This window comes from Peromyscus maniculatus, chromosome 15 (assembly GCF_049852395.1).
Source record: "Peromyscus maniculatus bairdii isolate BWxNUB_F1_BW_parent chromosome 15, HU_Pman_BW_mat_3.1, whole genome shotgun sequence".
Lineage (NCBI taxonomy): Eukaryota > Metazoa > Chordata > Mammalia > Rodentia > Cricetidae > Peromyscus > Peromyscus maniculatus.
In genome coordinates, this window is record NC_134866.1 from 14,197,822 (window position 1) to 14,225,584 (window position 27,763).

Below are 27,763 nucleotides of genomic sequence, written 5' to 3' on the forward strand. Positions count from 1 at the left end.
ACATCTGAGACTCTCAGATGAGTTTCCTAGAAGCTTGTTGGGTCAGTCCAGCTTCCTGGAAGAGGCACAGACCAACTGAGCTACCTGTAAAGGACACTCCAACCTACTGAGCTGCCTGCAAGCTGTGCAGTATGTTCCAGGTTTCCAGTTTACATGAGCCATCACCCATGCTGGGTGTGCTTTGGATGACACAGGTGTCTTTGAGCCATTTCTACTCCTGTGAGTAACCCCAATAACAAAATAGACATTGTGATATCCTTATGTTGATCTGTCATCATCAAATCTGGGGTGAATAGATAGTTCTCATTTCCACAGGAACGGCGTCATACAATACTCTGTGTTCCTGTTGGAATCAGATAAACATCTTCAAGTGAAAAAATAAGTCTGAGATTCTCTCCTTAAAATTCAACCAATGGAAACAAAGTCTGTGCATGGTGTCCTTCTGTTGAGTACTGTTTTCGTTTTGTTTTGGTTGTTGTTGTTTGTTTTGTTTTTTTAGGCTATTTAGTATGAAAATACAAGGAAGGTCATCAGATCACAGTTTCCAGCTCAGTAGCTGACAAGAAATAACTGTGTGTCAATGACCTGGGGTGGGATGAGAGTGCCTATGTAAGGCACGGGGAAGGTTGTTTTGACTGCATTGGCTGAGTCTCTGGAAAAAGATTACATCTTGAATTAGCAGCTTGCCTTTGCTGTCCAGATAAATATTGTGTTGCTAGGACCTAGACTGCCCTGCCACGTGGGTCACCCTATCATATAATTAGCCTCTTATCATATCAGGTGCTGATCAAGAGAGTTGCCTTCACTGCTAATGCGGTAATTCAACAGTAAGAAACAGTTTGCAAGGATCGGATCCTCGGATCCTCGCTGGTGATTTCACCACCCCACCAGAGAGGCACTGGGTGATTAACAAATCAGTGGTCCACGGCAAGCAGCTGCACCTCACTGTCAATCAGATGCTGTCAGCCAGTTTAAGCTAATTCTTGCACATTCTCGGGTGCTTCGCTGCCTGTTTCCTCTATCCAACGGCCACCGAAGGGGGCAGAGAAGGAAATTGCAATTGTCCTTTTTGGTGGAGAGTGCTCAGGCTCTTTCCAACCTGGTCCATCCTGCATGGTCAATGGGTGATGTTTTTGCCTTTTTCAAAGAGTAAAGTCAACAAACACTAAGTAAAGCCTGAGGCCGTCGGGCAGGAGCCCACAGGGCTGTGCCATTGACTCAACGTCATATACCCAGAAGCTAAGCAACTTGGGCTCTACTTCCCTTCCTGGGTCTCCTCATGGCCCCCTACCTACCCAGGCATGGCTCTCCTAGGTGCCTGGTGCTCATCTCCATGTCCCAGGCTACTCCCACGGAGGCCGCCTGGCTTCACTTCTCCTCTGCTGCCCTAAACTGCAGCTGTAACTCTGCCTGAAGAGGACCCCACTGAACAGCAGTGTCACTGATAGCCCCTTCTCACCGTGGGGGGGCGTAGCACATGTTCTTCCAAGGCGCATCTCCACCAAGTGCTCCCCACAGCTGCTTGGGCTCTCTGTGATCTTGGGAAAGGTGTTTACCTCCTCTGTGCCTTTTTCTTTTCTTCACCAGTATAATGGGGATAAAAGACGGTACTTCACAAACTTGTTTCAAAGAGTCTATATATATAAAGAGAAATGTATGCAAGGAGGGTTCTGTACATAACTGGCTTAGATGAAGTTTACAGACTAAATGAGACTAGTCATCACAAAACAATAATGCCTGGCACACTGATTTTCCTACACAGGTGTCTGTATAAAAGAAATACTCTAAAAGAGAACTAGAGAGATGGGTCAGTGATTAAAAGCGCTTCCTGCTTTCCAGAGGACCCAAGTTCAGTTTCCAACACCTACACTCCAGTTCCAGAGGGACCATGACACTTCTGGTCTCCACAGACTCGTGTGCGCGCGCAGGCGCACACACACACACACACACACACACACACACACACACACAAATACAATGAAAATAAATCTTTAAAAAATATATTCAATAATAGCCAGATGGTGGTGGTGTATGACTTTAATCCCAGCACTTGGTGGGCAGAGGCAGGTAAATCTCTAAGTTTGAGGACAGCCTGGTCTGTAGAGTTAGTTCCAGGACAGCCAGGGCTACACAAAGAAACCATGTCTTAAAAGACCAAATATATTTTTTTCAATAAAAATGTTCAGGAGACACAAAGAATCTTCTGCATTCCTCACCTCTGTCTCTGATCACAATGACATTTCCTTTTGGTTTCATCAAAATTTCAACAGAAAGGAAACAAGGCCAAAACAAAGGAAAGGGGCAGTGAGGCGTGTAGACCTGAATCTGGATCCCCAGCACTCACATAAGACCTGGGCAGCATGGCATATACTTGTATCTCAAATGCTGGAGAAGTAGAGCCAAGAGGGTCCTGGAGGCCTCCTAGCCAGCCAGCCTAACTGAAACAAAGAGTTCCACACATTCCGTGAGTGACCCTGTCTAAGAAAGTAAGAGTCAATACACACAGCGTTGACCTCTGGCCTCTGCATGTGCACACACACATATACAAAGTAAGTAATAAATTTTTAAAAGGAAGAGTGAGTCCTAGATGCCTTTGTTTTTGTTTTGTTTTGTTTTAATTGATCACTTACTGACCCTTGATGACATGGAATAACAGCAGCAATCAGTGTCTCTTACTAGGGTCCAGGTTCTCTGCTAGGCTGTTTTACAAAAAACCCTTGGACTGTCTCACGGAAGGTACTCTTAGCCCATTCCAGAGTTAAGGAGAATGAAGGCCAGACAAGCCTAGCATCCTGCCCACGGTCACAGAACTTGTAAACAACAGGGCCAGGGCTATGTTTTCCTTCCCTGGAATCACTCACTGCTTATAGCAATGGCCATACACTCAGCCTACATGCTTATTAATGACATCGGCTGGTTCAATGAATAACTCGTTTAACAACTGTTTATTCGCTGCCAATTGCAGGGCCTGCACCGGGAGGGCAAAGATTAGAAACGGTCTCTGCCGTCACCATGTTTAAGTCTGGTGGGAAACAGAGACAGAGCAGCCAACAATTAAGGAGCAGCATGATAAAGGCAATTCTGTCAGGGAAAGTACAGCGTGACATGGGAGCTCACACCAAGGCCAGAAATCAGCCGTGGAGAGCTGGGGGCTGCACAAGAACCTCTCAAGGGAGGCATGCCCTCAGCATGTTAAATGAGTATTGGGCTGGACCGCAGAGATGCCACATGGAGGTCGGACACCTTTGGCACATCTGATGTGAGCAGAGACTCAGAGCCCAAAGAGGACAAGGAGGGCCCATTCCCCAAACAGGACACCGTGGGTCACCTCTCTCTCAGAACCCAGGAGATTTAGGAAGGCTTCCACATGCCTTACCCTAACTACAAGGCTCTTTTCCCCAGTGGTAGTTAGGAGGGGCACAGCAGTCAAACCCTCTGCCCTGCGTCTGCCCTAGTAATGCCCCCAGACTGCTGGCGTGGATGGAATGGACTCAGGGTTTCCATGGTCTCTGAAGTGGAACACATAGAAAGGCAGTCTCCCAACAGAAACCCAGTGACACTGAATTCTAATAGTTATCACTCAACGTCTGGGGGACCACTACATATGTCGCAGTGTCCTAGACTTCTGAAATGTCTTAATTTGCTAGTGTCCAAAGATTTTTCTCTTACTCTGCCTCTTTATCTCCTCCCTCCCTCTCTGCCTCTCCCTCTCCCTCTCCCTCTCTCTAACCCAGTGCTGGGTTTCCATGGCGACAACTCCTCGGAAGACTGAAGCGATCACACGGGTTCCATTCTTCGGCTTTTGCACAGTGTACTCCTCCTATATGCGGATCTCTGCAGTGCTTCTCCTGATTATCCAGCCAAGGGGATACCTGCATGAGTTCCCCACATGAAATCTGAGTGTCCAAAGTGTAAATCAGTCTTGGGAAAGCCAGCTGGGAACTCTTCATGGCTGATCAGAATTGTTGCTTTGTAAACGGTTAGAACTCATACCATACGGCTTAGGTAAAAGACTCACGTGAAATTTAAACCAACTTCTAACACAGGTTGAAATAGAAAAACTATTTCATGCCCACAAAATGAATTGTAACACCCAACACTGATGCAAGATGAACTACAATGTGCTCATCTTAATTCACTGTATGTGGCACTATGGAAATAAAGAAAGAAAACCCTTGTAGGAAGATGTATGTCCTAGATTCTGGACTTGAGAAATGAAGGAAATTAGCAAGGAACTCAGATACATACTTACGCAGTTGACAAGGTGAATACCAAATTCTGTGATCCTCTAAGATCCTTTTAAATGTTTAACCTACAAGTCTTCTCCTGTCCTCCTCATCTCCCAAGGAAAAATGCCTAATTTTCAGCGTCAAGGAAGTAGGGCCAAAGGTGGACCACCCTGGGAGTGTTCAGGCCTAAACCTTTCTCAACGGATGCTCAAGCATGGACAACCCACCACAGAAACTGGCAGAGGAACCATGGGAAGGTCAAGGGTCGTGTCTCAAACTTGATTTCTCCACAGGTTCAGCCACAGTTCCTGGGAGTGAATAGGACGGACTTACTCGGGCTGGTTTAAATAGAAGTCAACGGAGGCCAGGGAGGTGGCTGAGCATACAAAGGTGTTTGCCTCCAAACCCGAGTCTGGTTCCCAGCATTCACCTGGGGGGGGGGGGGAGAGGGGAGGGGGGAGGGAAAAGCTGGGTCCTGCAAGGTGTCCTCGGACCTCCACGTGCATGCCATGCATACTACAACACATAATAAACAAAAAAGAAACGTGAAGTTCTAAAGAGAACAGACTTGTGTCACGGGTCATGTGGGTCTCTAGATTCTTATGTAGAAGACTTCAAGAATTCTGCTGAGAGAAGTCCTTCTCGAGTCTAGAAGGGCAAAGACTGAGTTCGCAAATGTGACCTAAGTCACTGCAAAGAAGTTCTCTCTATCAGAAACATCAGCAGCCCTGTGGGGTACAGGTCACAGTGGCTCCGCCAAGGCTCGAACCCTCACCACTGCTATTTGAGGAAAGGATGTGTCAACCCCAAACTCTTGCTATGACAGGGGATTCCTGCTTCTTCTACTCCCCGCTGTGACTGTGAAGTCTAACCAGAATGCACCTGGTGGGTAGGTCGCACAGTTGCAGACTTTCACTCTTCCTTAGAAGGAGGCTAGGAAAGTAAGTTCAACCTCTCTTTTGGAAAGGCTTGGACTCCTCTACAGGAAACCCCTTGCAAAGATCTGGGTAGTCATCAAGAACGGCAAAGCCTCTCCATACCCGACAACTCTCAACGCGACAGACTATCACGTCTGTTCACATACGTCACTTATGTGTGTGGTTCTTCCTGTCTACCAATGCTCTTCGATGTGAGTTACCCACTGATTTGAGTGGTGGGACCAGGCCAAGAGGGGAACTCCCCAAGGTTCTCACGCTCAAGCGCACGGGCTCCTCGCTCATCCTGCCACACGGCCAAGTGAGGACATGAAGAGTGGTGGGAAGAGAGACTGCCATGCTCATTCCAGCCGACCGACCTTATCAAGGCCACGGCAATCATGTGATAATGTGTGAATCAATCCAGAGGGGCAGCACGGGTATTTCTGAATCCATATCAACATTCACACCTCAGGTCCAGCCAGCCCTCGCTTTCCTTCCGAGCTGGCACTAGCCATTTCCCAAGTGGGACTCCCAACCTCTGATTTATTGGTATGCTGAGAGAAGTCCTTCGGGACTCTGCCGTGTGCCATACACTGCTCCACTGAGAGGACACGCCCGTCAAACTTCAGCGGGAACTGTCTCCAGTTACCGTTCTCTTCTTTTTGAAGTGATAGTCTCTACCATACGAGTCAAATCATGCATGGTAAATACTTTTACAGCGCGTCTACTAACTAAATGTTGGCACTGTAGCGAGGAAGGCCTGGAAATTCAGAGCATGAAGGAACAGCAGCCCCACCTCCCAGGGTAGACTCCAGATTAATGAAGATGCTTATAAAAAGTGATGGGAAACTGCTACTGGAACCTAGGATCGTAATAAATTATATTAAAACCCAACAGCTGCTGGGTGTGGATGGTACACACCAGTAATCCCAATACTTGGGAGGCAGAGGCAGGAGAATCACCTAGAGTGGGAACTAAGGCCAGCCTGGGATATATGACAAGACCCTGTTTTTAAAAATCTAAACACAAGCCGGGCGGTGGTGGCACACGCCTTTAATCCCAGCACTCGGGAGGCAGACCCAGGCGGATCTCTGTGAGTTCGAGGCCAGCCTGATCTACAGAGTGAGATGCAGGATGGGCACTAAAAACAACAATGAGAGACCTTGTCTCAAAAATCTCAAAAAAAAATAAAATAAAATCTAAACACATCCCTCCACACCGCAGAATGCCTCTCACTATGTTTCCATTTTCACAGTAAATCATCTGTTTTCCATCCACCCACTCCTGGGCTTTTGGCCGAGGTCAGCCCTTGCAAGATCACAACGCTGCACTTAATCTCGACAATGCCAAGTGCAGAGAACGTGCCCCAAGGATGGGAGTTCTGGTCCTTAGACACAGTCTTGGGCTGAAACAAGAGCCATCTTGAGCTCCTGCATATTCTCCCCTCACACGGAGACACACAAACTGAGAGTTGGCTGAGTCCTTTCATTTCCTCTGGAGCCCGTCCCTGGAAGGAAAGCTGTGAACTCTCACCCACTTTACCTCGCTTGCTTGAGATGGACCAGCCAGCCAGTTTCCATAAGCGCAACATTGTGCCTCCTACCAGAGATGGATTTATAGCCATGAGCACAGGATTTCTTCTGAGAGAGGCTCCCACTCAGTACGCTAACGCCCCAAAGTGTTGATAAGAGCCCAAACTTACTCCCCAGTTCTGCAAACACGAAGCGTCTGCTTGCTGAGGTGGCCTCGAGAGTGACTGGCCTACGAGCCAGCCTGTGGGAATCAGTTCACAAAACGGACTTAGCGCCCCGGTTATCCTCCGGACCAGGAAATGACCAGACTTCTCAATTCAAGACACAAAACACCGCCCTATCTCCCACTTCCTTTTCTGTTTTGTTGTTGTTTGTCTTTAGAGACGGGATCTTACTATATAACCTTGGCTGGCTTGGTACTCAATACCAGGCAACCCTCATGACCAGGCTACCTCCTCCTGTCCTGGACCCGTGTGCACTCAAGTCTAGGATTGCATGCTCACGCCACCAGACCCTTTGTCTGTTTCATTCTCTTCACACCCTGACACTTATTCTTTATCCCATCCAACAGGATGTATTAACCCGTGTGCCAAACCGTGTCGGATGAAAAATCATAGATCACGATGAGGTATTAAAGGCTGAAAATTGGCACAAGGTATAGATGATGCCAAAATAAAGGGATGCCTGGGAACAAGTTAAAAATCAGAGTAGATGTGTTTCATAAACTAATGGGGTTCAGAATTTATCTCATGTCTTACAGTGTCTTAGGGTTTTATCGCTGTGACCATGACCACAGCAACTCTTATAAAGGAAAACATGTAACTGGTCCTTCCTGCTAACAGTTCAGAGGCTTAACTGACGGCCATCACGGTGGGAAGCATGGCGGCAGGCAGGCAGACATGGTGCTGGAGAGGTAGCGGAGAGTTCTACATCCAGATCAGTAGGCAGCAGGAAGTGACAGTGACACACTGGCCAGGCTTGAGCCTCTGAGACCTCAAAGTCCACCCCCTAGTGACACAATTCCTCCAACAAAGCCACTCCTACACCAACAAGGGCACACCTTCTAATAGTGCCACTCCCGATGGGCCTTTGGGGGCCATTTTTATCCAAACCACCACATACATATAGTAACATCCTTTAAGAAGGAGACAGATTTGTTTTCACTCTGTATGGGTTTGGACTTCAGTTTCTAACAGGAAAAGGGCAACACAGGACAAAGACATATGAAAGAGGAGACAACACAGCCACTCCCAAGTAGAGTGGTCTGTATGCACAGCTTACAGCAGGGTCACGGCCCGAGACTACAGTCTCATCACAAACACAGCATGCACAGCTCTCAGAGCAAACCCCAGGGGCAGGAAGCCCACTTAGAGCAGGATCTCTCTGACGACTTTGGCTACACTGACAGAATCACAGGATTTTTAGCAGAGGTAGAAAGTTTTGATCAGCATGGCCCATTCCCTTCATTTTTACCACGGCCTCGACAAAATGATGGCGGCAAGACTGGACATTGAGATCTCCCAGGGCCCCAAATTGGAAGAGATGTCCAGAACGATGGTGCAACCCTGAGTCTTGGAGAAAGCTAGGAAATCCAACCCTGCCGCACACCCCACCTCCACTAAGGTGGAGAGCAGATGGCGCCTGGCTCCCACTGTGAGGACCCAGACGCCAACCCCAGGGGGCAGATGGCACCTGGCTCCCCATACAAGGACCCAGCTGCCAATCCCAAGGACAAGAGATGGGCTTGGATGATGGGAACCTGTGATGTGAGGGCTCCTGGCAGCTGCAGGATTAACGCTCAATCCCGATCCTGTGGCGTCTTGGGCTTGGCTTGGCATAAAAGCTGCTTCAGATCGGTGCCCCCCTCCCCTCAAATCAGATGCCGGTAACAGCAGAGGCCAAGAGCGGAGATCACGGGAGCCCAACGCACACCCTGCGCCCGCGTCTATGAAGTGCTCCACAGCTATGATCTCCCTCCACCCTTGCTGAAGCTCCACAAGGCTGTTTCTCCTACTAGACTCACTTTCAGAACAGCACAGCACAAGCCAGAGGATCCGAAGGGCCTTAACCAACAAGCGCTTCCTCTTGGCGAAACACAGACCTGCTGAGACTCTGACCCTCGTGGGGATCACAGACACAGCCTGGGAATGGAGAGGGAAGACAAGCACCTTCCTTCTTCAAGTAACACTGAAGATCTGCTCTGAGGATCTGACATGGTCCCACTCGACTTGCTAAGACTTTTCGGGTGTAACTCAAGTCACCTTTTCAGATGTAAGTCCGCACACTCCTATAAGAAGCCCCCCAAAATCCTTTGCAACCCTATATCCCCACAAAGCACAGAGGACTTCTTTGTTGAATGGCTTAGGGACGCCCACAGAGAGAGACCAGAGGGAGGAACAGGGCTTGGCTTCATGAACTGTTGTTACACATGAGACGAGGGAAAATAAGTTATTTTACCTCCCCGCTCACGTGCTACACTCTGAGCCAGCTGGGAGAGTCCCTGGAATTCGGTGACTAATCAGATGATGGGCTGGGGAACACACCCCTGAATGTCATCAGACTTCAGGCCTTGGCACCGGGGGACCCAGAAATAAGCTGTCATCAAAAGGACGAGTGCCCTCTGGGAACAACACCCAGGGCACATTTCGTAATCTCCAGCTGGGACTCAGCGAGCCAGGAGACAAGGAAAGGTCAGGGCCTGGTCCGGCCCCTGCCGCCTGCTCGAGTGTCATCCTACACCCCAACCAAACGGCTTCTGCTTGCTGACATGTCTGGGCCCCTGTGTGCTTGTGACCAATCTCCCCAGTACCAAGATCCCGCCATCACTTCACCATCTGAAGCAAAGGTTGTGAATTATCGGCAGGTACAACCATCGAGTCCCGAACCTGCCTCGAAGGTATTGGAGTAACTGTCAGGCATTAACGAGCATTTTATTCACCAGACAGGCTGCGTCAAATAATTACTGGTACTCAGCTCTCTACTTATCAAATATGACTGAAGTGAGTGACATGTTTTAAAAATAACTTTTATTTTTAAAAGTAATATACCCTCGTATAAAAAAAAAATGGGAATGACATTCGGAAGGAACAGAGAAGAGCTCTTCTTGAAGATGGCACACAATCAAACAATTTTCAATGTAGACTTATTTATATTCCTCTGTGTTTTCTGGTTAGGAAAAGAGTGTGGCTGATAATACACATTTTTTATCAAAAATCAGTTCTTATCAAAAATCAGTTCTTTTTAAAATTATTTATTCATGTGTGTATGTAGTGTGTGTGTGTGTGTGTGTGTGTGTGTGTGTGTGTGCGCGCGCGCGCGCGCGCGCACATGCCACAGCACATATACAGAGGTCAGAGGTTAACTTTGAGGAGTCTCTTCTCTCATTCCACCATGTGGGTCCCAAGGTTTGGTGGCGCATGTCCTTTCCTGCTAAGCCACCATACTGGAAAATTCCATTCTTTCGGATTTTGTTTTTCTTGGCTTCTTGTTTTGTGTTTTGTTTACAATGCAAAAGATCAAACCCAGAGCCAGGCAAGTGTCATACTTCTGGGCCAACCCTCCGGCACCTGGAACTTCTTTGATTTGGCTCTAAGAATCAAAGGGAATTTTTTAAATGTTTGCATTGACCAACTGAAAACTACCAACAAAATGAGCCTGCCTGTGGGCTCCTTCTTCCTGATGGTGACCTCAGAGCTGTGGGTATAGAGTAAGTATGTGCGGCTCTCAGCCACCTTCAGTTAGCTCATGAGCCTGACCTTGTCAACAGAGGTGTTGGCAATGCTTGGAAAGGTCCAGCAGAAGGCAGAACACACCTGCCATGGAAGAACTGCGGAGGCCTCCTGCTCTCTCAGGAGCGAGAAGCAGACAAATGCTCTTATTACCCAGGAGTGATGTCACAGATCCGATTCTATCACAATTTCAAGGAAGAAAGGGCCTGAAAGACTGAATTTCTCAAACCCGTTGATTCTGTCTCTTTCAAAACTTCATTCATAGCCCAGTGAATCATTCACTAAGAAAACCTAGTCTGGGAAAACTACAGTCGTGTTAATGAGTAACTTTGGAACTAACAGGCGGTTGTGTGGAAGAGAAAGGAAGCATCTGGCCTATGCTGTGGCTCTGAGCTCTCTCACCTCAGCAGCCCTGGCAAGAAATCTCACGGCCCTCTCACAGCAGCTGCAGGCTACCTAATGTTCAGAGCGCAGTGAGGAACAAGACGAAGGGACAGCACACTGAGAAGGCGGGGTGACCTGTCCTGTGAGGCTGTGAGCAGCCAAGGGTTCAGGACTGACAAGCATGAGTTGGCCAACTGTATTGATTATGTACCCACTATCCCAAGGGTTCCAGGACGAGTACCATCTGCGGTCCCGTGCTGTTTAGAGCTGCCACGGGAAAGGAAGCAGGACTCACCATCACTAACATCACAGTCTAAACCTTTGTGTCCCCCTAAAGCTGTATGTTGGCCCCTGATGCCTAATATGACAGTATTAAGAGGTGGGGCCATCTAGAATGGGATTAAATCATGAAGGCTTGTAAATAGGATTATCATGCTCTCCTGAGAAGTTGCTGAAGGGAGTTGTCTTGTTCCTCCCACTATGTAAGGACACAATAGGGAGGAATAAGCCCACATCAGACACTGGTTCTCAATGCTACTTGAGCTCCCCCAAAAATGATCCATACATTCCCCCTTTTTATAAATGTCCACAGTCTAAGGTATTTTGATATAGCAAGTCCTATCTAAAATAAACTGCCTCAGTTTAACACTTGACTCCTCCCTTAGAAACATGGTAGGTAGGTAGGTAGGTAGGTAGGTAGGTAGGTAGGTAGGTAGGTAGATATAGATAGATAAATAGATAGATTATAGCTAGATATATAGATGACAGGTGATATAGCTAAATATATCCATATTTAAAACTAAAATTAATCTATATGCCTATATTAACTTATTTTGTTGTTGATAGTGGTAGTGGTGAACCTAAGCGGTTCACTTAACTCAGAGTTCGGGGTATTGGAAGTTTAAGGTCGGGGGTCCTGATTAGTTTAACTTCTGCTAAGTGCCTAACTATAAATGCTATCATGGTCAGAGTGTGGTGAACAATGAGATCACATTGACAGGCAGAATGCCAGACCTCAAGAGAGCGACCAGTCCTGCTCCTTCTATAATCCTCCTCTTGGGGAGATAAGGAAGGGATCTCAGGAGGACTACGGTGAAGCCTCATGGCAGCACCCCCCCCACACACTGATCTCTAACAATGTGGTTATATTTTCTGTGTACCCCAATAAAGTTTATCCAAGGATCAGAGGAAAAAGCCAGCCACTATAGCAAAAAAAAAAAAAAAGTAAATTAGATACAATCCTTTAGATTCACAAAAATAAGATAGATAATGGAATATTTTCTCTAAATTTGTCAAATGCAAATGGACTAGACATTGTTGATGTATTTATTGCTTATGTATTATATATAGTTATTATACTTATATAATTTTTCTTATAATTTTTTAAATTTTTATATTAGACAAAAAAGGGGGAAATGTGATTTTATCTGTGTACCCCAATAAAGTTTATCTGAAGATCAGAGGAAAAAGCCAGCCACTACAGTAAACATAGAGGTCAGGCAGTGGTAGCACACGCCTTTAATCCTATCACTCCAGAGGCAGAGATCCATATGGATCTCTGTGAGTTCATGGCCACACTGGAAACAGCCAGGCATGGTGACACACACCTTTAATCCCAGGAAGTGATGGCAGAAAGCAGAAAGGTATATAAGGCATGAGGACCAGGAACTAGAGACTTTTAAACTTTTAGCTTTATAGCAGCAGTTCTGCTGAGATCCATTCAGGTGAGGACTCAGAGGTTTTCAGTCTGAGGAAACAGGATCGGCTGAGGGATTGGCAAGCTGAGGTTAGCTGGTGGCTTACTCTGTTTCTCTGATCTTTCAGCATTCACCCCAATACCTGGCTCCGGGTTTGTTTTCATTAATAAGACCGTTTAAGATTCATGTTACAGCTGGGCGGTGGTGGCACACGCCTTTAATCCCAGCACTCGGGAGGCAGAGGCAGGCGGATCTCTGTGAGTTCGAGGCCAGCCTGGTCTACAGAGTGAGTTCCAGGAAAGGCTCAAAGCTACACAGAGAGACCGACCCTGTCTCAAAAAAACAAAAAAAAAAAAAGATTCATGTTACAGTGGTATGCCCCTGAAGAGGCTCTGGGTCTCTAGCCTTTCGTTTCTCCCTCTTTGCCTCCCATCCGGATGACATGAGTAGCCTCTTCTACCACAAGCTTTCACCATTATCTACCTGTGCTGTCACTGATCTAAAGCAACAGGCCGAGCAACCACAGACGATGGTTCTAAAACCGGGTCGGGTACGCTCTTCTTCCTCTTGGAAGTTGTCTATTCAATGCCTTGTGTCAGTGTCAGGAAGCAAACACAAAGGACAAGGGTTGCCCCCCAGCGAACTTGACACAGGACTCAAGTGGAGATGTGTCGATGCTTGCACTCCGATGGTTAACAGAGTCAGGTTGACAGGACCTAGCATCATACAGGAGATAAACCTCTGAGCATGTCTGTGAGGGATGGTCTAGCCTGGGCTGAGGCAGGAAGACTTACTCTGAAGGTAGTGGGACCACTCCATCTGCTGGGGTCATGTCCTGTTTGCCACCGCTTCACAATGAAGTGTGTTCAGTTCGTTTTAGCCAGTAAATAAACTAAATCTCGGGGAGTTAGCTGATCTGTTCAAACTTTCCTTTCCTTGGGGCCACCTCATCTACTAATGCTTTGTACACTTCCACAAGCAAGGGGAAACTCGTGCCAAGACAAAAATCCGTTGGTCTATGTCCACTCACACACATAAGAACATGTACACCTATCAAGACATACGGTCAATATGCCAATGGTTGACTTGATATCGCTGAGAACACAGCCTCATTTTTGTGACTAGAGCAACCTTTAAACCTATTAAACAAAGCTTTTAACACCGAGCAAACACCTTTGGTCATAAAAATAAAATAAAGCCTTTACCTCAACTCTCCTGCATCTGGAACAGACCAGGGTCAGAGTTTTTTTCTGCCAAGCTGAAGCCTCCCATGGGCTCCACGACCTCTAATCCACAAACACAGATGATACCAACATCATTGCCTCTTCATCATGGCCGTGTAACGAAAACACTCAGAATTCTGCTTTACATTTCTAACGTGCCGTTAAATGAAACTATCTCCCTGGGAAAGAGCACACACTACTTAAAGCCGTTGGCACGGGGGAGATGATGACAGATAAGAGCTGCGGTCCACTTAACCAAAAACTTGCTGTCCCTAATCTCGAGACGAGGCTTCTTATCCTGCCCCGGGACCTGGCCTGAGGACGAACTAATGATTCACAGTAAGCATGCAGCACAGTGCAGACAAGTGTTAGCACTAACAGAAGACAGTCAGCTACCGCCACCGTCGTTACCCTTGCTCCTCCCTTCCCTGATGGCTCCTCACTTCACTCCAAGCTCCCTGTCCTCCTCTGTCCCTCCTAACTTCCTGGTTCCGGTGTGCCCCCGTGCAATCATGACTGTTGGCTTCCAGAACATAGCCTGAGTCCAAGGGACAGTTTCCCTTCATCGCCACTACAGAGGGAAACAGTGTTGCTAATTTTCATCGTCACAGAAAGCTCCTCAAAGAGACAGGTCAACGAGATCTTTGGGCCCCTTGTTCTACCCCTCTGCGTCATTCCAGCCAGTCAGGGAGGGAAGGCACATGGGGCCAGGAGCACAGCGGAATCAGGACAAGACGGAGACCTCCAAAGGTAGTGCACTGAAAGTCTTTCCGCCTCCACTGGGGTCGCTGAAGAAGTCTATGCTGCATGGTCGCTGACGTCAACCCGGCCACATGCGATGGCAGAAACCCAAGGAATTAAGAAACTGAGAAGAAACTAAGTTTCTGTGGCATATCTGCCTGTCCACCGACCTCTAAAGCTCATAGTCTTAAGATCAATATTCAACATCTGAAAAGTAGTCAGTTGCTAGAAGCATCACACTGCACCAAAGATCCCTTTGAGCTGAACAGAAGGCGGAGTCACTGCAACAGGAAGTGGACAGGAAGAAAACAGGATGCTGATTCCAAATAAAAACTAATGTCAGGCTCCAGTATGAGAGATCTGTGGTGCAATGAGTACAAAGTTAATTTACTGGTCTTCCTCAGGCATCCCTCTCCGGTCTATCTTTTTTAATGTGCAATTGGTATCCTCAAGGACTTAAAGAACCAGTGAAATTTTCTGATAGTGACCTAATCCTCCTCTCTGAACCAATGAAAACTTGTGATGGTGACCTGATCCTCCTCTCTGAACCAATGAAAACTTCTGATGGTGACCTGATCCTCCTCTCTGAACCAATGAAAACTTCTGACAGTGACATAATCACCCTCCCATCTAATTTTACTTGGCAGTCTCCTCTTTACATAGAGGGCTAGCAGGAGACTCTAGCGATCCTTCAGCTGGTGAGTTCCCACAGGCCCCCGGAGCACAGCAATGTGCCACTCTCCGGCTACCTTACCTACCTGGTTTCCCCTGAGCTCCAGCCTCAGAGGAAATGCAATAGTATCTCAACACTGACACCCACCTCATGTACATCAAGTGTTCACGGGAAGAATGAATCCACTCACTAGAAGGTGACCCCCAAGTGCAAGGAGGGGTCCAAAAGAGCTGGTCTGTCTGGCACCAGTGGACGAGCATGGGACGTCAGCTGCTTCTCTATCCATAATAAAAATAAGAAGGTAGCATATAGCTACTGTGTTCCTTTGCAAATAACGGGGGGTGGGGGGGTGGGCGGGAATCTCAGCGAAGCATACCAGCATCAGCTAAAGGTAAAGACACATCAGGGTAAAACACGGCTAGTTAATGAAGTACTGACGGCAACATGGACGATTTGGTCTCTGTATCTTTAGATTATACTCCTGCAGGGCCTAGAACACTTGACTCTCCGTTAACATTTAATGAATCTTGAGCCAATATTAGGACCTGAATTTATATTATCCAAAACCAAAAAATAACTTGTTCTTGAACACTAATTTAGGCTATAGAAATAAATGGTTTCAATAAAGAACATATCTTATTCTTCCACGTCAGCCCTTCAGTGTATACAAAGAGTGCCATAAAGGTTTAAAGGTATAAAAAGGTCCATTGTATGTCCAGAATCATATAACACCAAGTATTCCAAAGCCCTCTTGCTCTGAATATTTGACTATGTGCAAATGTATCCTTATCATGCAAATTTTCCAACAATTCTGTAACCTGGAATTACTAGTAGGTAAATTATTCTGGTTTATAAAGAGATAAAAGTAATAGTATAGTGAGAAAATTATCTAAAAATTAGTTCTGGGTAAAACTAACAATTATGGTTAAAATTTTCCAGGGTATATTTGTAAAATATTGAGTCAGGAAAGAAATCTTTAGTAACCATGAGTAGTTTTGAAAAGGAGTACATAAATTTGGGGAGGAAGGTGGGAGATGGAGAAGAGAGAGTGAGGATGGGTTTAATCAAAACACACTACATTCATGTATGAAGTTCTCAAACAATAAAAGAAATAAAGATAAATACATATAAATAAATAAATGGGTAAGCTATACATGGTCCCAGCACTTGTAAAGTGGAGGCAGAGGATCAGGAATTCAAGGTCATCCTTGCTACCTAATTAGCTTGAGGCCAACCTTGGCTATATGAGATGCTAAGTCAAAGAATCACATAAAATGAAAAATTTGTCACCAGCAAGACTAAGGCAGGAGGATTACTAGAGCCCAGAAATTCAAAGTCAGACTGGACAGCACAGGAAGACCAGAAAGAAAGGAAAGAAGGAAAGAAATGAATGACAGATGATAGATAGACAGACAGATAGAAGATAATAAGTATATAATAGGTAGGTAGGTAAGTAGGTAGGTAGATAGATAGATAGATAGATAGATAGATAGATAGATAGATAGATAGATAGATACACTTAAGAGCTTTTAGCCTGTAAGTGAAATGCTGTAATATGTCTATATATCTATATCTATATATTTATCTATATACATTCAGTCAAAAAGTAATCATTCAAATGAGCTTTGGAAGACACTGAATATAAAATAAAAACCCATGTAATTATTTTATGAAAAGTATCCCCACTTAAATATCTAACAACAGATCACGTTATGAGACACAATTGCCATCTGTCTTGTAGTTTACACGCCAATGCCTTGTCATGACCTCATGGTGTCCAGAAGTACTTTCCCCCATCTTGGCTTTGGACTTGGCCCTGTGATATGCTTTGACTTTTGGGGTATGAACAGGTAGCGCTGGAATGACTAGAGCAATAACTGACTCTGAATCCTTGTGCAGAAAGAAAGCAACACAGTACATGAGAGGGTCGTGACGTACTCATTACCCTGTTTCTCCTGTTTCCCAGGAACTGCTGTCCAAGAATAATTGGAAAAGGTCTTAAGAACACTGTACTGAGAACGCTTTCTGACCATCACTGCATACTACAGCATGAATACGATCATGTTCATGAGCCTCATGAAAGTTCACATCCTCATGAAAGAATGACTATCACTGCCGTGTTAAGAAGTTGAAGACTTTGTTCGGTTCACAGACTCCCAGCTGGAGGGAACTGAGCTGAACTCATAGTAAGCCACACGGGACCTTGGACTTTGCAATTTGAGTTGGTACAGGACTCGAGAGGTATGTGGGTGGGATGAAAGTATTTTAGAGAAGGACGTGAACTGGGGAAGGGGCTGAATTTTCTGGTTTGACGGAGTCCCCCCAAAGTTCATGTGCTGGAAACAATTGTTGGCTGCGCCCTCTGCACGGGATACCCTTACCGTCGTAGGGATGGTATCCCGGTCAGGGAATGGCTCTCTCCCCAGCACACTTGCTGTCTTTACCATGGTCCTGGCTGTGTTGAGATGCAGCAGGAAGCCCTCACCTGCTGCTCAGCAGACACCCAACCTTGTTCCTGAGCTTCTACATCTCCAGAACCACAGGCCAAATAAACTTTTGTGATTGTCTATATGACCTAGTATTTGGTGCAGATTTTTTTTTTTTTTAAATCAGGCAAGGCTTTGAAACTCTCTATGTCTCCCAGTCTGGCCTCCGACTCAGAGCTTCCCTACACAGCCTCCCAAGGTCCGAAATTACCACTGTAAGCCAGTCTGACTGGCTGGTTTTGATCATAAATGTCTCCCTCAGACACCCAGGTACTAGTTAGTTGCCAACCTCTGGCATTCTTGGAAGTCTAGAACTTTTGCAGAAATGGAAGAGTTGAAAGAACGTCCACTGGGGACATCCTCTTCAAGAGAACACTCAGGCCATGATCTCTTCCATCTGCTGTCAGGTGAACAGCCTTCTTCACCACTCACACCTGCCATGATGTACTCTATCTACTGCCACAGGGTGAAAGTCCCAGGACTAAGTGGTCATGGAACCAAAACAGGTCTTCCCTTCTTACGGACCAATGTTCTCAAGGATTTTGTCTCAATAAAGGAAAACTGAGTAACATACCTGGACCCAAGTGTTTTGTAGCAGCCACGGGAAAGTGACTAGGATGAGCCATGGTTTTGCTGTGCTTGGTACTCCTCTCTCAACATAAATGAGGAGTCAGTTAGGCTCCAGGGTGATGGGGAGTGAAGAGATCAGGATTGGTTGGTGCCTCTAACCTTGACTGCTACAGGACCCACTCTTCCAGCCCAGCACCTACCACAATCTTATATAGTGGTTAGGGGGTACTATGTTAGCTTCCAGTTGTGACAAAACATAACTATGAAGGCAGTATGAAATTGAAATGGCTTAATCCTCCATGGTCCACACTGAAGTACCTACAATACCTCTTGTAAAATTTCCCCAAATCCTGGTGTCTCAGAATTCAACAGCAAGGGAAGGTGTCTAAAAGGATGTGAGGACCATTTGCCCCCTGGTATCTGAGGGAGTTGTAAAACACAAGCACCACTTAACCAGAAGGCATTAGACATAATCCCTCCTCCTGCAGTCAAGAGAGCCGATGACCTCTAAGCTTTTGCTTCATCATGATCCTTTCCAGGGGCTCAGATTACCCAGGACTTTGCCTGACTCTCCACTTCTGCATTCTAAGGAGCTATATCAACCCCTTCCGTCCCTCCACTTCCCGCTCTCACAAAAGGAGAAAACTGAACAGAGGGAAGGGCTGAACACCTATAAACACATGCACCTACAAACTCTATTACATACAACTCACTAGCCCCCAAAGTTGAGCTTCCGGAGCTAAGTGGGTGTGGGTGAGCTGATGAGATGGCACCCCATTATGGAACTGTTGCCTTAGAATGAGATGATGGCGCTCCTGGATCATACTGAGAACCCATAGTCTCAGACTTCCAGCAATATGAGAAAAAAATGCTTGCCATCTGAGCCACCCAGTCCATAGCATTCTTTAACAGAGTCCAAACCAAGAAACAGGATCTGAGCCAGCAGGTCATGCTGAACCGAGGTGGGGAAGACCGGCAGTATTACCAATGCGGCATCAGAGTTGGACACCTGTCACTGAGCCTCATCCACGTCTCACTGGCCTCCCTCTGTTTCTTGAAATCACTTGCTCACCAGAGAATAGCTTTTCTCCTATTCCCAAAACCGAGCGGCAGCAGTCAGGTGGCAAGGCTTCCTCTGGGTTTTACAACTGCCTTTCTGCTGTTGGTTACACATCAACCCCATATTCTGATTAGCAATCTATTCGCAAGTCATGTCTTCTTTCACTACTGGAAAGCTCTGATGTCTTGACTGAGGAACCAAAGACAAAACTTATAATTAGTTTCTAATGCCCAGGCTTCCTACACAGACAATACAAATTCTTTAAACCAGCACCACTATCTCCTTCCACTCAGGAAAAGAAAGGGTGTGATTTTACCACCTACAGATAACTCACGTGTCAATATTGTGGCTTGGATCTGACATGTCCCCATAAAGTGTTCATGTGTTGAAGGCTTGGTCCCTGTCTGGTGGTGCTATTGAGAGAAAACTCCGAGGGCTCTAACTGCATCTACAGATCAGTAGGTGACTATGAACATTGAGAGAAAACTCTGAGGGCTCTAACTGCATCTACAGATCAGTAGGTGACTATGAACATTGAGAGAAAACTCTGAGGGCTCTAACTGCATCTACAGATCAGTAGGTGACTATGAACATTGAGAGAAAACTCTGAGGGCTCTAACTGCATCTACAGATCAGTAGGTGACTATGAACATTGAGAGAAAACTCCGAGGGCTCTAACTGCATCTACAGATCAGTAGGTGACTATGAACATAGCTAAGTAGATAACTAGCAGATCGTTGGAAGATATACCTGGGAAAAGCATCGCTTTTCCCTGGTCTGTTCTCTTCCTTCTCACTTTCTCCTGTCCATCGGGAAAAGAGCCACTTTGCTCTAACACGTGTTCCCCACCAGGATGTTCAAGCTCATTATGCAAGGGACCGGACACAGCAAAGTCAAGGGACCATGCTCTGAGGCCTCTGCACTGTGAGCCAAAATGAATCCTCCTTTAACTTTTCTCTGTTGCTAGGTATTTGTTTACACTACGTGAGATGTGCCTAGGTTTTGCCTCTCCAGCCTAAGGTACCTGGTTTGTTTAATAAGGAGCTCAATGGCCAATAGCTAGGCAGGAAGAGGATAGGCGTGACTTCCAGGCAGAGATAGGAACTCTGGATTAGAATCAGGAGCACTGGAATTCGCCAGCCAGACACAGAGGGAGTCAGATGTACAGAATGGAGAAGTAAGGAGCCACATGGCAGAACGTAGATTAATAGAAACAGGTTAATTTAAGTCAATAAGAGTTAGTTGGGAACAAGCCCATGTTAAGAGCAAGCTTTCATAATAAATAATACGTCTCCCTGTCATTATTTAGGGGCTTGTGGTCCAAAGAAAGTCCAACAAAAATGTCCAACTACATTTCTCAGCTATGTTATAACAATGAAAACAACTTTTCTCTCTCAGTTTCTAAGGAAGAACCTGAGGCCATCTTGTTTTTAATCCCAAATTCATTTCTGACTCAGCATTCAATTTAGAAACACAAGTTTTAATTCCACTTAAAACTCCCCTGGAGGGCTGGGGTGATGGTTCAGAGGCTAGAGGCTGAGATAACTTTCTGTTCTTACAAAAGATGAGGGGTCAGTTTCCAGCACCACATGGCAGCTCACAAGCATCTCTACCTCCAAATCCAGGGGATCTGACACCTCTTTATGGCCCTCAACGGGAGGGGGGGGGCACACAAGCATTCAGGCAAACTCTCATACACATAAAAAATAATTTAAAAAAAATTCCTCTCAATTATACACTGAGCACAATACCTTTCATTAAAAGACCCTTAAATATTATTATCTTAGCCAGAGTGGGGACAATATCTAAATGTTCAACTTATTGAAATTAAACGTCCATGTCTGAGTTGAGGTTGTCTAGCTTGATACATTTTAGGAAACAATATTCTTTCCATAGCAGATGGCTCTGGAGTCATGACTGAAAATTTCCTTGCTCATTTTAATAAAAACAGTCACTGACTAAAAATAAGACAAACACCAAGGGAGAGGTTTTTTTAATGTATTTTTCTTTTTGTGTGGAATTCAAAAATACTATTCGAAATCTAAAGCTGTAGTCCAGAAGAAAAGAAAGGCATACCGAGGGTGATGCCTGGGCTCTCAGTGATATGAGACAGCTCTGAATGTTAGAGTTTAAAAATACTCTCAAGGAATCCAAGCCAAATGACTGCAGGATTACAAGTTCTCTCTCCCAGTTGTTCAGGTATTAAAAGCGGGCACAAGTAAGACTAGCCTTCAAAATAACTAACGAACAGCACATGAGTTATAAAGCCATGCTCCCTCCTAGTCAGGGGACTACACGCCAGAGCCGTTCCTGCCCTTAATCAGACCTCTACCAACAATGTTGGCCCTGTACCTCCATTCTTCCCTGCAAATTCCCTACGACTATTAAAAAGAGATGAAGAGGAAGCTTAACTTAAAGGGCAGATGAAGGACACGCCCCAAGTTCCTTCTATAGAGTGACACTCTCGTTTCAGGGATTGGGGCGCGGGGGAGGGTAGAGATAGGCCTACAATATTGCATTTGTGGAATTATTTCTTGTAGCTTCAGTTTTCCACAAAGGGTCTGTAAACTAAGTCAGTCAGAAGCCCAGCCCTCTACAGTGACAGAGCTGAGCACCCCCAGGCCCCTGTAAGTTCTACCCTGTAATCCTTACACATGCTTCCCAGTTCTTTACTCAACGTGATCAGGTCTCTCTGTTTTGAGAACAAAATCAAACTTCTTGCTAGCCAAAAAAATGGAAATAACCAGAAAAGACCATCAAGTGATGGCAGAGCAAAAGGTGGTGTGTCCAGGCAGTGGGGCCTTACGCAACTGTGAGAAGGAATAAAGTATGGTAAAAGTTATATGATGGGTGAATCTTGAAGTGATTATGCCAAGCAAAAGAAGCCAGACATAATTAAGGACATGTGTTTATATGAACATCCAGAGTCAAATCCATAAAGAGCAAGCAGACGGCGGATGTCTAGAGCTGGAGGAAGGGAAGAAATGGGAAACAGCTACTTGCTGGATGTGGGTTCCTTTTGAGGATAACGAGAACATCCTGGAACCAGACACCGATGCTGGTGTTTTCTCCGGGTCGCTGACTGATCTCTCTCCACTCACTCCCCACCACCACCACTTCCCAGGATGTAGCTCATACTTACTGCCCACCTCCATTTTCTCAGCCTTCCTCTCATCCTTAAGCCCCTGGATTTGTTCTCAGCCCTAAAGGCCTCCTCCCCACCCTCCTCAACACATGAATGAAACACACAGAAAGCTAGTCACCAAGGTCTCCCAGGCTCTTATGCGCCCAGTGCTTTCCTCCTGGACATAGATGCTGCCAACGCCGCCGAGCAATGCTGCACCCTGCCTTCTGGAATGGCATCGTCCTATTACTGAGGACCCTGCTGACCACATTCGTCCCGTTCTCAATCCTCAGTTTTCCTCTGGCCCAGTGGCAACATCCCCCTAGGCAGTTCTTGGCCGGCTGAACTCTCGCTCGGACGCTATAACTTTTGTCTTTCTGTCCCACCAACCCTGGCACTCCTGTTTCAGGATACTGCTCTTGGACAAATTGGACCGGACTACATTAGGAAGCAACTGGCCCACAAACCAGGTAAAACTGCATTTCTTTGGTGGATGGAGCGGTGGCCTGACCAGACTGGCCTTGACAATGTATAATAAAGACTGGTTCTTCATGGAGGCTATATATATAGCATGGAGGTCCCTAGGACGACTGTGGCTTATAATAAATTTCAGTTTTACTCAATTATTGAAAAAAAATAGCCAAACAAATGGAAACACATGAACTATGAACCAAAGGCTGAGGGGCCCCCAGCTGGATCAGGCCCTCTGAAAAGGTGAGACAGTCGATTGGCTTGGTCTGTTTGGGAGGCAGCTAGGCAGTGGGACCAAGTCCTGTGCTCATTGCATGAGTTGGCTGTTTGAAACCTGGAGCTTATGCAGGGACACTTGGCTCAGTCTGGGAGGAAGGGACTGGACCTGCCTGGACTGAGTCTACCAGGTTGATCGCAGTCCTGGGGGAGGATTTGCCCTGGAGGAGGTGGGAATGGGGGGTGGGCTGGGGGTAAGGGGAGGGGGTGGGAGGGGGGAGAATAGGGGAACCCGTGGCTGATATGTAGAACTGAATGGTACTGTAAAATAAAATTTAAAAAAAAAAAAAAAAAGACTGCTCCTTTTACATCATAATGATCGTTCCATCAGCTTCCTACTGTTGCTGCGACAAACCACGACCAGCTTGTGGTTTGGAACCTCTCTCACAAGTACCATCTTAACAACTGTGACCCTGCCTGGTAGCCATCTCTGCTCCAGAGGCCATGCCCCGCCTCTTCCAGCTCCTTGGAGCTGCCTGTGCCCCTTCATTCACCTCCTGGCTCACCACCAGCACCTTCTCTCCATCCCACTCCTGCTCTGCACTGGAAAGGACCCGTGATGACCCTGGGTCCATGCGCATCATCCAGAAAGTATCCACATCCTGCATCTGCAAAGTCCCTGTTGCTGTGTAAGGTGACAGGCGCAGGGAGGGGTTAGAATATGGACAGTGTGGGGGTGGCAGGATCACCCAGTCCACTGGAAGCACATCAAGGTTCTGGAAACATCCTATAGCACCACGGACTCAGACTTTTCTAACAGGGATCTTTGGCCTAGAACCTTAAATGGTTATTTTATACCCAGAGTCAATGAATCACCAATTTATCCTCTTTCCACACAATTACTTAAAAATCAAGCTATTTTCTGGGGTTTGTGCCCTTTATTTTATATAGGATTCTGAAGCAGGAGGGAAAAGGACATCTGTGTATTTAGATTCTCAAGCAAGATGTTGGGAAAGCTGAGAAAAGACTTCTTGAGAAACAATAGACCCATTCAGAAGATTCTGACCTTGAGTAGAAACAGTAGCAAAACGACCCAGAACTCAAAGAGCCCCTAAGTTCTGCTCTCAAAACCATTAGTTTGTTTGGAAACTAAGTAATACGGCCATTTGTCCCCAGACTGTGCCTAGGAGGACATCCGTGAGAGTCCTCCTTGCCCAGGTGTCCTCCTCTCCGTAGGCACGCGTTTCTTCACACTATCGCTTCTCTTGGTCTACGTTCATTTTTCACTCTTCTTTACAATGCATACACACACACACAAATATGCATCCTGAGTACAGATCGATGTAACTTTTACCTGGATTTTCTTGTCATTGGGAAATCATGGGTGTTTTTGTCTTGGCCAAATGCCTAGGTACTAACCCTCCTTTGGAGCGGACAGCTTCATTTCTCTAGCCGCCTGCAGTTGCTTAGCTTCCCGGAGCTGAGAGGTCCCACCTCCTTCCCACCCCCTAGTGGCCACGAGCAGAGAAGCAGCTCTGAGCACACTCAATATACTAAGCCTGAAGGAAAACTTTCCAGAAGGCTTTGCAACGGTTCTAAGTTATAAATCTCGGCCCAGGAACCAGGGCCAGCTACACACACCCTTCCAGGGGGCAACTTCCTCAATTCAGCAACTGCTCACACTATGGTCGGGTTTTCCCTTCCTTCAAGCTCACGGTCAGTGGGGAACTGAACTCAGAGCTTTGTGCATGCCAGACAAATACTTTATCAACTGAGCTACATCCCTAGCCTTCATTTTATTTAATGCCTTGAGTTTTATTTTTGATACTTTGAATAAAAACCATACTCAATGCTCTTGCAAAGACCTACAGATCCACATCCAGGGCCTGTGCACTCTAGGCTGGTACCTCTCTTTCAGTCTCACGGTCCCCCAAACAAGACTGTGGGCCTTAACATGGAGCATAAGACACTTTAGATGGCTCATGAAGTATTTTTATGTAAGTATACCAGCGGTGGTGAGTGATAATAAACATAATTCTCCACGTCATTTCCTCCAGAGTGACTTTCACAGTTGAGTTCCATTTGTCTTTGATGGGTCTCAATATCAAAATACAATTTGAACACAAGCAACTTGGCCGGAATCTTGGGGGAGCCCTGTGCGTAGCCTGCAGCCCCAGCCCAGCAGTCCTTGTGAAGGGTTTGTTCTGTCTATGAATAGGCCCCTTCTTTTGTCCTGAGAGGAAGAACGGGGCTTTGAGTTCCCAGTGTACAATAGATAACTACAGAACTGTGCTCAACTGTTATTTTTTTTTTTTAAGGCATAAAAGGCCTATTGGAGTTCTCATTTTGGCAAAAGACAGACTTTCAAGTTTGTGGAGCTCAGCTCCCATAACTGCCTGGGTGTCATCGGCCAAAATAGGCTTCTGCAGGCATCCAGCACATTCTGAGCTCAGTGACTACATTTCCTGAAAAAGAAAATCCTTTCTTCATTTAGCCCAACCAAAGTACCTTTCACCAGAAGACATCCCTTTAAAACTCATGGACACCCTCAAAGAACACGTCTAGACAGCGAGGTGCCTGTCACACTTCCTGGTGGAGGGTCCCAGGTCACAATGTGGAGAGAACAAAGAAATTTTAAGACATGTGAAGAAAAATCAAAGCTGTGAAGTCTGAGGGTTTAACACACGAAGGGCTGGAATTACTGTTCTGGGGAGAGATTACACATTCAAGCTATCAACTCTTTGCTTGGGAATCTGGATCTGCCATCCTGTCTATCGAGTGTATATAAGCAAGAGTCATAATTACATTTAAATCATTTCCTCACACTGGTGATGTTGCTCACTTGATAGTACGAATAAAGTCCTAGGTTCAATTCCTAGCAACACACACACACAACAAACAACAAAAACCACATTTTTTTTTTTACCTATGTTCCATTTGTCAGAGAAGCAATTTAGAGATAATAGTTGAACTTCATTTTTTAAGAGGAATAATGTCCTAGTCATCTGCTGTAAACACCCTGACTCATTCTAGGCCTGTGAGTTGGGTGGACACCAAAACTTGGTCTTAATTGGCAAAGATTCTCTCCCTGTCCCTCAAAATACACAATTGAGCAGCAAGAGCAATTTTTGTGGGAATTATCTGGAAGCCTATGGAACAAAAGAGCATTTCATACCAATGCCAAATGTCAGCACCCACGCTGCTGCTCTGAGTGTGCGAGAGAAAGAGAAAGAGTGTGAGACACAGAACGAGAAAGAGAACCTGTGATTTGGCCACACAGGGGCAAAATCCCAGGACTCCTGCTTGGCTTTGCTGGCTAGGATGGCCTGTGCTCTGCCTCACGGTGAGTCAGGTCGGTGCATGTCCCAGCTGCAGCTGAATCCAAGGGCCACCACTGCCTCCTACAGACAGTTCCCTGCTAGAAGCTTCTACATGTCTGGAAGGTCTGTCAGAAATCCTCTAGTGCTCAGTAGGTCTCAGTTTCTACAACTTTAATACCAATGAAATAAACCTTCAATAAACAGATACTGTTTATTGAATAAATAAAATGACTTATGAGGAAGAACATCTTAGCCCTTTAATCTGGGTAATAATGAACAAGGTATTAAAGAACTAGGTAAAACTACTTGAATGGCAAAGATTTAAGTAACGAGACCTCTTCTTAACATTATCTACTGAGAAAAACTGGCTAAAACAGAAGGCAACTTCATTTTTAAAAGAAGGTGTACATAAAGAAAAAGGTAGAATGCAGACATTATCATCTGTTAGAGGATTTTATTAAGTGAACAGCCATGGTTCTACAGTAATTAAAAGGTACTATGAGACTCTAGAGTCAGTCTCAACCTAACACGAGGAAGTAGTCACAATGGTTGTTCATCCAGCCCAGGTGGGAGCCACCTCTGTGCAAATCCTGCACACAGTTTACAAAGCCCCTTGTGGGGCGAAGGTGAGAAATGAGCTGTTCTCAGAGCACGCACTAGAGTCGCATCGTCACAAATGACTGTCCCGGGTACCTAGGCTGCCTTAGCAAGGCATCTGGGTGAAAGGCCCCGGTCACTGTTGACGCTGTTGGAGATCAGAGCCTGGTTTGGGCATGATGAACTGCTACCGAGCAAACAACACTTGTGGTGTCTACACACAACCCTTAGACATCTGAAGGACTGTACGCAGGCTTACGGGTCCGTGTGCATCACCCACTTCATGAGGGATGCTGAATACTTTACCAAACCAGAGAAAGCCCCACAGACAGGAAGCCAGGCTCACGCTGAGATCAAGCCCAAATTGAAAGCAGATACTGGAAGAGGGAAAACTAACCCTTGCTGAGTAACCTGAGTAGCTCAGCTGTTGCACCAAAGGACAGTGGGGGACAATGACCAGCCACTGCCAAGGAGGAGGGTTAGAATTATGGTTAGAGTTGGTTACAGCTAGTATCCATGAACTTGGAATTAAAAAAAAAAAAAAAAGATCCTAATCCACGTGACTCCCATGATCACAGAGTGCCTCTCCTCTATGTAGATTCCAATGATCTGCCTGTCATCATGTATTTTAACCTGTGAGTTGCTTTCTTTTTTTTTAATTTTTTTTTCACTGTTAAAGACATAGGCATACCCAAGGCCAGATGCAAGAACCAATGAACAAGCATACTCAGGCAGAAATATTAGAAATCCCCATCCTGGAAGTCCTGAATGGCACGCCTCCCTGGAAACTTCAAT

General features: G+C 46.0%; 1 protein-coding gene and 1 long non-coding RNA gene across 2 annotated transcripts in view; one reads left to right on the forward strand and one right to left on the reverse strand.

Annotated features, from left to right (window-relative positions):
* The window catches only part of Retreg1 (reticulophagy regulator 1), a 132,857-nt gene that overhangs the window by 46,626 nt on the left and 58,468 nt on the right, over positions 1-27,763 (reverse strand). The window lies entirely within an intron of this gene.
* On the forward strand, positions 504-26,581 carry LOC143268635 (uncharacterized). Its single transcript, XR_013044680.1, has 2 exons — positions 504-9,574; positions 17,091-26,581. It is a non-coding gene; the product is annotated as an uncharacterized LOC143268635 (long non-coding RNA).